General features: G+C 31.6%; 1 protein-coding gene across 2 annotated transcripts in view; it reads right to left on the bottom strand.

The window, feature by feature from the left end:
* LOC111620969 (alpha-1,3-mannosyl-glycoprotein 4-beta-N-acetylglucosaminyltransferase B-like) overlaps positions 1 to 9,440 on the bottom strand; it is a 171,390-nt gene extending 161,950 nt beyond the window's left edge. Inside the window, exon 1 of one of the 2 annotated variants that reach the window (XM_023364044.1) lies at positions 9,422 to 9,440. The gene's annotated coding sequence lies outside the window, so the exon portion shown is untranslated. Of the gene's footprint in view, positions 1 to 1,848; positions 1,923 to 9,421 lie in introns of those variants that run through there. The other variant, XM_023363333.1, reaches the window with a different exon arrangement.
* Between the last annotated feature and the right edge of the window lie 1,332 nt (positions 9,441 to 10,772).

The following is a 10,772-nucleotide window of genomic DNA, read 5'->3' as shown; positions in this document are numbered from 1 at the left end:
CCCGGTCCTACTGAGACGAAGAAGCCTCTTCTCCAGCAGGACCCCCATATAAAAACCAATTAAAGAACTCTGCTTGAAATCGCAACATTAGTTTTAGATTTTTTTTTTTGAATATTTTTCCACGTAATCTTGAATTAATCTAAAAATTTAGCAATTTTTAAAGTATTTTCCTTTCTTTTCTACTAGAATAACGGACAAGAAATAATAAAAGTCGTTTTTTTTTTTTTAATTTTGAAATGGATTCGTATCATTGGACGATTTAAATTTAAATAAACCAATTGCGTGTAATAAACATTATTATTATTCTTGACAATTTATAAGTAACGGAGAACATTTTTTAACATCGAAAGACTCCACGCGACGATACTTTTCGCATGAAGGTTCGAACCCACGACCTGCGTTCAGTGGTTTTTATCCACTCGGCCGCTAGTGGGTTCGTATTGATGTTACGTTTAATTCTTATTTAATCGTGAAAAATATATTTATTCAGCATTCATCGCATGACAAGTAAGCATTAAAGATTCAATCTTAACTAGAATTAGATTAGGCAAATGAGTCATTACTTCATTATTTTGTATAGAAAAAAGAAAAATTGTTACACAGATTTCATTTGAATTTAATTAGCACAGTAAATTATATCATTAGCAATTCCTGGAGTGTTTGAATAATTCTTGCTCTTCATTAATTTCCAGCTAACCAACAATAAGCATTACTCCAGTAACTCATCATACCTCTACCTTATATAGTACTTAAATTTATTGTTTATAAGTGATGCAGTATATCAACTACACATAAAAATCACAGTTTATCATCTAACCTATGTAAAATATCTCTCCTTTTTAATATTTATTAACACTTCTTTACCTTTCATCTTCACTTTTTCCTTTAACTAAGGCATAATTTATGGTTAAAGTAAATTTACAACGTTCGTATACATTAAAACGTAACACAGGACATATATTTGTTATCTCTTCTAATGAAAGTTTCTTTTACTTCAGTGTGAATTGTTATTTATACTACTTCATATGCTAACGGGGGTGCAGTATAAAACCTTTTTGGAGGCACTTCACAGAAGATTATATGGGAAACTGGTCGCTATATAGATGCTAGACAACTAGAGGCTAGTCCTGTATTGGGTTCGAACCCACGACCGGTGTTTAGTAATGTTATTTACAGGGCCATTGGTGGGCACGTCGTAAAAGAAATGCGTTAATTTAATATTCTATGACATTTTTTCAAAGTACGCAAGAAATTAGTTATATAAAATTGAATGAATTTAAGGATATAAATCAAACAAGAATAAAGAATCAAAGAATTTATACGATGCATTAAGATAAATTGAGGTGATGCACGAGGGAAGAATTGCCATTATGGGCAGCTGTTGCAGGCAATTTATAGAACTTGGTGCTTAATACTTCAGTATGGAAGCAATTATAACGCATTACCAATTGAGTTTTTTGTAGATAAAAATAGTTTTTGGAAGCTCTTTTTTTTTTAAATTTTGAAGCCTTTAATGCTTAATTTATAACAAGAAGAGTTGATTATGATCAGGGAATATCACTTCATTTATTAGCTCGTGTATTAAACATTACTTAGAAGTATATTTCACTTATTATTTCTTTTAAAAAAAGCCCAATTTTTAAATGTAATTTAAAATAATATTTGAATTTTTTTTAAAAATTTATGACTAGAATTTGCATCACCCTTTTATATTTTCGAGTATTTTAAAGGCTTTTCTTTAATAGATTACTCTGGGGAAGGGTAACACTGCAGAGGAATAGTAAACTTTGAATGTAGTATTATGTTGTATTAGTAAATTTTATTAACATTAGAACAAACAATACCTACTTTTAAGTGGTTTCTTCTGAATAATTATTGTTCTTTGTTAATTATACTTTTGACACACGAACACGAAGAATTTTCTGAAATTAAAAATAAAATGTTTTAATTATCTTAAATTTATAAAATTATATAATTATATTTTAATTTTTTTTCAGAATTCCATTATGCATAATTAATTATCGATGTGTTAGAATAAACATTCTGTACAGAAGAAAGGAGCTTTTCTTTGTGTGTAAGTTGTCAAAAAGTATAAAATTAACCTGAAAATTTGGCTAGAAAGCCAAATTTTCAAGTTAATTTAGTACTTTTTGACATTTTAATTTAATAAAATTAACTTATTTTGATCTTTCCAGGTTACTTTGGTGTTTCTCTCTTGTTTAATCATATTCTTTTCTCCCTTCACTTCAGTATACTATTGTCTTTCTATATACTTTTATTGCATTTTATCGAACATTTTCGTTTCGTTTTTTACTGTTAACAATTGAATTTTCTCGAATTTCACTGTTTAATATAGAAGAAAATTTAATACACTTGAAAAAGCATTTGATAAGAAAAAAAATCGATTTTAACATTGTTTACGTAAATATTTAAATAATTTTAATTTAAATAATCAATAAGTGTTTTACTTTAAATAAAATCAGCGAAAATTTCGTCGAATATAACGAATATATTTTCTTTCTATTTATAACGAAAGAAAAATGCAGTAAGTTCTTAGAAAATGGAAACGATAACACGCTTTTACTTACGAAAAAAAAAAGTGCTGCAAGTACTGAAGTTTTTAAACATTCATTTTAATATTTATCTTTGCTACTTCGAAGTATTTATTCAATAAAATGTATCCTCTTCCTCGAAATTACGTTTCTTTCCCCCTTGTGTTTTTTTTCGTTGCACTTCTTATCACTTAATGAAGGAAATCGTCACATTTTCTGTTGCTCCTCTTCTAACGATTTCACATTTACGAGTAACAAACACTTTATTTTACACCAAAAGACTAAAAAATTAATCGATAGAAGTGCTTATTTTGTAATATTTAACTTAAATTTCAGCGTTTTTAAATAATAAAAATGAATTTAATCCAGAAAATTTAATGAAATTTCTGTAAACGTCCTCGAATTTCATTCACTTGTAATTAAATAGATGAAACTTTGACGACATACCTAAGCCCAATGACGTTGTATTTTAATATTGTTTTAGGGGTTATCTCGCCCTTTTTACACTCATCTCGAAAAACATAATCAATAAAAGGGTTCTTCTCTAAATATATTAAAATTATTCTCTGTAAAACGTGTATGCGAAGCCCGGTTGAAACATAAACACACTCTGTACACTTGACACTTAAAAATTAACGTTTAAGGTTAAATTGATAATACATTACCATCAAGAAAGTGCTTTATAAGTATATTAGCCCTTTAGTGTGTGTTAAATTTGAATAAATTGATGCGGTATCATCCACTGAATACTGGTAGTCGTGGGTTCGCACCTGACTACGTAGAATTTTCTTCACGTGTCTAACACCTAAATAGGGACACCCTTTCATAGAATGTCCTCCAGTGAGGCATCCTTCTTGGTACAGTAGACCACCTATAACACTGTAGATAATTCCGTGTTATATGAATTCCATGTTGTACGAGTCACTTAGATTTCACAAATACGTGAGCCGTTCACAGCCCGGCACACGTATTTGTAAAATCTAAGTGACTCGTACAANGTTTTATATGAATTCCATGTTGTACGAGTCACTTAGATTTTACAAATACGCGTGCCGGGCTGTGAACGGCTCACGTATTTGTAAAATCTAAGTGACTCGTACAACATGGAATTCATATAAAACGGAATAATCAACAGTGTTATAGGGGGATCGACTTGTACATACAAAATGGATTCCAACAAGGACCATTTTTTTTTACGTTTCTCGCACAGGTTTCATTGTATATAACAGAATTTAAAGGAGTTTAAACACTCGTACGATTACTTTTTTTTCATTTGAAATTCCTATTAAAAATTTAAAATGATGGAAATGATGTTTACTATCGGAAAATTTAATTTCGATAATATACAGGTGGAAAAATCCAAGTTGTTTATATAAGAAAACTCTTCCAGTTCTCTAGACTTTATGAAAAACGTGAAGAAAAATATATGGAAAATTTTAAATTGAGGTGGGTTATAAAGGCACTCGAGTAAACACTAAAGTTAAATTAGTTTCTAAAGAAAACTTTGAAAAAATAAATAGTTTTCCATTAAAAAAAAAAGGTCTTTCCTTCGTTTAATTTTGATTTATACTAATATTAAATTAAATTAAATTGATAGAGTAATGAAATCCAATACACAAGCAACCGTGCCTAACCCGTAAACTCCTAGTGTCAGTCTGTTAGTCAGGTTCGAACCCACGACTGATGGTCAGTGGTTTCATCCTCTCCGCACTGGTAAGTAAAAGGTAAATGGAGATTAAGTAGAAAAGTTGTATCGAATTATTAATTACTTTTGTTCAAACACAAAGAATAAAAGCTTAAATCTCCTTTACCTACACTAAACAATACAAAGGTAATTTTCAAAATGTCGATTCGTTTAAATATTTCATAGATTTGATCTCTAGCAAATATTTCTTCCGTAACGGTAATCTCATTTCGCTCCATTGGAGCATATTAATAGTAATACTTTGCGGTATCAAACGAAGAATAATTACTCTAATTACGTACAAAGTTTCGATTTTAATTATAATTAATTGCTAATACTTATTCCATGAGATGAATTCCTTTCCTTTTCCAAATTATTCGCAAGTTTATAATCTAATTATTATTTCGGGTATTGTATATAACTCGTAATTATGATTAAACATTCCATATATACATTGAGACATTCAAAAATAATTACTACAATAGCTTCTTAAGACGAGTGATCTTGTATCGACATACCTGACAGATAAACCTGAACACAGGTGTGCCCTTTCCGATATACCTGAACGTGTGGATAACTATGAACTGTCGAGTTTTTTTTCATCCAAACGTTCAGGTATATTCAGGTGTACCTGTCCGGTATACCTGAACAGATTCTTCTTTAACTAGGGAAGTGTCAACGCAACACGTGGACGTTCTATCTATAGTAACTGGGTAGTGTCTGACAGAAAGACTTTCAATGGAAAACGGGACTCTATTTAGATATTTCAATGGGAATCTGTGGTCCCTGTTTAGTTATTTTAATGGAAAACGAGCCTTTATATAGGAGTTTCAACCAGAAAACAAAAAATATTCATTAAGAAATCAATTTCTTACATGGTTTTAAAAATTCCTCATTAGAAATAATTCTAAAAAATATAAAAATCTTCTATAAAATATAAGATTTCGGTAAATTATATTGCATGAAATTCAAACGGAATGGAAATTTTGGAATTAAATTTGAATTCTGTAACACTTAAAAGATATTTCTAACGCATTCACTTCTATTTTAAAGTAGAAAATATAGAACTTATACATAGAAATTTCAACATTTCAGTTTGAAGAGAAGATCGATTCGGTCCATCATCCGGTAACTATAGCAACGGAGTATATCTTCTGCATCTTTTCCTCTTGTAACCATCAATTTGACCAGTCTAAAATATCGTAAAATCGAATATTCGAAGGATTCGTTCATAATAAATTTATCATAGTTATATCGAGAATTTATAAAATTATTGATATAGAATGTATAAAATTCATGTTACGGATTCTTCCGATAACACAGAGTTAAAAAGTCTACAATCAAAAATCGAAGCTTTCTTTTTCTTCTCTTTTTTTCTTTATATTATGTAAAGAGAGATTGGATTGGTACATGTCTTTCTTCAGGAAACTGACCCCCGTTAGACACATGAAGAAAACTATGGGAAATAGACTCTTATTTAGGTGTTGAGCACGTAAAGAAACTGACCCCTATTCGAACAGAGTTAACACGTGACGAATGCTGACTATTTACACGAAAATATTTTTAGAAGGCCTTTTTTAATAGGGGATTCGGTCAGGCCCCATATCCAGGATAAGCCACACTCCAAAATGTTCCTGCGGTTGCCTGTTCAGATTCGATTTCGGATACTCCAGAGCGATAGAGTTAAAGAAAAGCAGTTTTCTCGTCTTTTCAAACTGCACAAATTCATAAACAGAAGTTCTATATACTCGAACCTTCAATGATGGCCCTCTCTAAACTTCAAGAATGTTTCTCTTTGAAATGCACACAAGAAAACCTCAAAAATAACGGCCATTTCTTTATGTTCCAGTCAGTTTCCGTTGTTAAGAGGTTTGACAACATACAGTTTGATGGTACCAATCAGTTGCAATGGCAAAAATATCATTTCAGAATCGTAACCCATTAGATTTTGGATAAAATTCGGAATAAAATGCATTAGAATTTCATTTCAAATTGAATCTTTTTCACGATTTTTAGCATCGATACAAAGAGAGAGTGATGAGATTTACATGATCTTTCATAATTTCCAATAAATTTACTCTTAAAAAGGACAAGATGAAAGAAATTCAGGTTTAAAACACAACAAACAACGTATTGGATCATCAAGAAATTCAGTGTTTTGTCAAGGAAAAGAATCATTGCGAGAAGAGGAGAAAGATTTCACTCCGATTACCATAATAGATTTCATGATAAATAGAAAAACAGTCGTTAGGACAGAGATTTTCTTTGTTTCCATTAAAAAAAAAGATTAAATGGAAATAGCGAGTGAAATCTTCATTAAGCCCTACCCTACTCCAGATACGAAACCTGACTCCGTATATCTCCCTACCCCCTCGATCTTTAACCATCAAAATTTAATGGCATCAAGGACCCTAATACACAAACCACCCTGCAAAATTTCAGAAATTTACAACTAAGGGCACAGGAGTTATTAAGCTTGAAATTATGTGAATAAAAGTATGATCCCCTCCTCAAACACATAGAAAAACTGTCAAATTTATAACAAGGAATTCTTTCGTTTATGCCTTTAAAAATGTGCCTTTTGAAGGTACATTTGTCTAGAGATAATCAATGACCCAATCAATAGATTATAGAGAAAATGGATCATTAAAATGTCTGAAATGCTCGTTGTGTTGTGGCACAGTTTGGAAGAGCACTTTTCACTTGAAGGTATCTGCCAAGTAGGTCAAGGACAAGATCTTGAAGCATGGCATCGATCGAAGCCATGCCTCGTTTTTTTCACGAAAAAAAATCAAAGTTTTATATAATTGCATAGAAGGATATGATTTGAAATTAGTGCACCTCGATATAGCGATATCCTATAAAGCCCCACCCTCATACAGCACCAAAAATGGGTCCATTGTTATAAAAACACCTGTGTTGCAAAGGACATTGTTACGTTACTTGAAAACCTTTGTGTACACATCATTGTTTTATATAATTGTTATTATTCGGAGTCCTTAGATTTAGTGCCACATTCGATTTAGTGCCAATTTCGGAGGAAATTTAACAATGGCGACTGTATATTATGTACTGAACAGTATAGAGACCTTTAAAACGACAGCCACTAAAAGATGGCCGTTGTTTGGAGGTGCCCGATGTTTGGATAATTATTTTATGAGCAGCTTTGTACAAAAGATGTTCCTGAAAAAAAGGCCGTTGTTTACAGGTGGCCGTCGTGGGAGGTTCGACTGTATTTTAAACATTTCACGAGACTATTAAAATTTGGAATTCCGAGTAAATATTTATCACCGAATCGAAAATAAAAATCAATATAAATAAGTACAATAAAACCTGTTTAAAACGGAACCCGAATAACACGTAAACCTGTCTAAACGGACACAATTCTTAGAAACGAAACGAATTTTTTTACGTTAAAAATAACACTGCCAAACCAGAAAAAAAGTATATTCGGTACCACGCTATTCCGGCTTACACAGGTTTTGATGTATTAAACCTTAATTTATTATTATTAAAATAATTCTTTTTTATTAATAACTGGATATCTTATACGATTTCTAGCAGAGAGAAAGATAACGAATGTTGGCAGTTGACAGACAAACAAACGTGCATAATTTATTTAAAATTAAAGAAATGAAATGAAATTATTTCTAAGGATTCTTATGGAATTTTAATTAGATTTATGTAACAATTTTTAACGTTTTTTGTACGCGCTTCTTTCGAAGTACAGCATACAAAAATGGTGTTAAATTAAAATGCAACACATTAATTATGCATGTTACATGCGTAATTTAGTCAGTAACTAACTAAACAAGACATAACTCATATTTTTAATAAGCGTAACAAGCGTAACATTAATTAAACTTATAATATTGCATCCGAACACCCTCTTAAGATGGAATTAATTAGAATATCAAAGACGTTCATTAATTCATGGCGGATTTTTAGTTAATTTAATGACAAATAAAACGAATCGATGGCCATTAAATGATGTCTAATGGGCAATTTAATTTAACCTTTGACACGTGGGGCCGGAAGACTTATTTTTATTTCATTTATTTATGTAGTTAATACTTATAAACTAATAACTATATAATACTATCGGGATTACGAGAGAAATTCAGTGAAACCTGTCTAAAACGGACACACAGGTATACAAATTTCCGTTTTATAGAGGGATTGGGTTGGATTCGTGGAATAAGGCTACGAAACACTTGAATAATTGCGTAGAAAACTTGGCCCTTTCAGGTGTGAGACACGTGAAGAAAACCTGGAAAACTCCAGCGTGTTAGCAAGGTGCGAACCCGCGACCAGTGTTCTATAGTTTAATCTACTCACTGTACAACCATTTGTTTAACCGAGGCATTAAATCGTGTATGGCGCTAAACCGAAGTACCTGAAACAGCAAGAATCGTGGGCCTACGTAATAACGGGGTATTGCTTGAATTTACAGTGCAAGTTTGAAAGTCGTGAGATTAAGTAGCGCTACATCAAACCCACTAATTACATTAATTAATTATGAAGGAATTAAGTAAATATTCTGATTTTAAATTATTAACAACAGAAACCGCGCGTGAGCGAAGATTAATTTGCATAATACAATTCGTTTTCTTACAGTAAAAAATAACGAACGATTCGAATTGTTATATTATACACTTAGAGCTGGACTTAAACCAGTGGGCCTCACCTATTGCAAGCTTTTCCTCTATATATAATACACGTAAAAAAAAGTGAGGCTCTAACTTATACACTGATAATGTACCCTAAAGCTGCAGCTTGTTTGGAGAATGTACAAATTTAACCCTAAACACACTACTCAGTTACGTTTTATTCGTTTTATTTTATTTACACATTGTTCGAAAACTCCGAAAAACTGACAGAAGTTACTTTAATGTCCTTCACTTAACGTAAATAAAACTAATATTTTCCTTGTAAACACATAAAAAAAAACACGCTTATTTTTCTTCTCCCCTTATAAATATTTAATACAAGAGAAACAAGGCGTACACACGAAAGAAAATAAAAATAATAAAACTGTTAATTAATAACCAGTAAAATTATACAGTCGTTATAACGTTAAACTAGTAACTCGACACATAAAATTAATTAGTATTATCATCGACGAAATACGTGTGGAGTAACAGAGATAATTTACTATACGATAACAATATTAAAATACACTTACTAAGATTGACATCCAATAAGAAAATTCGTAAAATATCCAACGTACAGCGTAGATGACACTATATATATATATATATAGAGGTAAAGTACAGTGCACGTCCGTCCACAATACGCTCGGAGAGCCGAATGAAACTCTTGTGTTGCACCGAACACTAGTGTCGGGTCATCAGCGCCGTCTGGCGAATCGTATTGTTCTCTCCGACAGACACAAGTTGCGGCGCATATGTCACGTGGACGAGGTTGTGTTGTCTGTGTGTGTGTGTGTGTGTGTGTGTGTGTGTGTGTGTGTGTGTGTGTGTGTGTGGTTTGGGGAGTGTCGAAATTCTTATCGATTATAAAAACTTACGCTGTCGAGTTCGTGTCGTTTGGCGGAAAGATTTTCTTATCGTGACAAATACGGTGAGAAAGAGATGATGGCTAACTGAAATAAAAAAAGAATGAGGGGGAAAAAGGATGTATAAACACGTGAAAAACTTAATTTTATAAATAGGAACGAAATCGTCCCTATAACAGACAATTAAATTACGAAATATAATTCACTAAATGTCATATATGATTAAAGTTATTGCCTTGTTCTAAATATTTACACGAATTAAAGTAAATTGCGTGTCAAAATTTTATAATATTAATGTACTATGAGCTTCTATAATAATATTATTTTAATGTAATTGCCATTCGTGCTTCATACGCTTAATGTATGCAAAATTAATAAGCTAACATCTTCATGGAGGAGAGAAAGAATACAGATGAACTTCCTTTAATTATTTCAAGACATATCTTGGAATTTCCTATTTTAAACTGTATTGGAGATGGTTATATGCGAACCATATATATATACCCCACTTTAATCACAATCGATTTGTATGTCGAGTGTCGACTTCTTTATTGTATTATGCTCCCATTCAGTAGTGTACACCATTATCATCCTTTGGAGATTCACACAGGCAATAAGCGAAGAGTATAAACCACATTCTGTTATGGAGATACTCAAACAAGTAAGATCACTCCTTGACACGTTTATTTTCCCAAATTTACACCTTAAAAGCTCGTGAGATGCGTTGTTCCTCCATCGTCTTCTCTCTTGTAATTTAAACACGTTTAATAAAAACACTTTAGTTTATATTATTTACAAATTACTTGTTGAAAATAATGAGAATTGTAAGCTTTTATGAGCTAAAATCACCTATCATTCGTTATTTATAATGCATGTAGTATATTACATGTTCTGCTCTTCGTACTCTTTAACAATATACTTCTCAACCAATAGTACGCGTGCGACTAGATGTAGTCAAGAAGGATCGATTAATGTTATAAATCTACAAGTAGAAAGTTCAGGGGGTACGCGAGTGGAG

Source organism: Centruroides sculpturatus, unplaced genomic scaffold (genome assembly GCF_000671375.1).
Source record: "Centruroides sculpturatus isolate CEXI.00-Female unplaced genomic scaffold, Cexi_2.0 scaffold146, whole genome shotgun sequence".
NCBI lineage: Eukaryota > Metazoa > Arthropoda > Arachnida > Scorpiones > Buthidae > Centruroides > Centruroides sculpturatus.
This window is presented reverse-complemented; position numbering and strand designations above follow the sequence as displayed.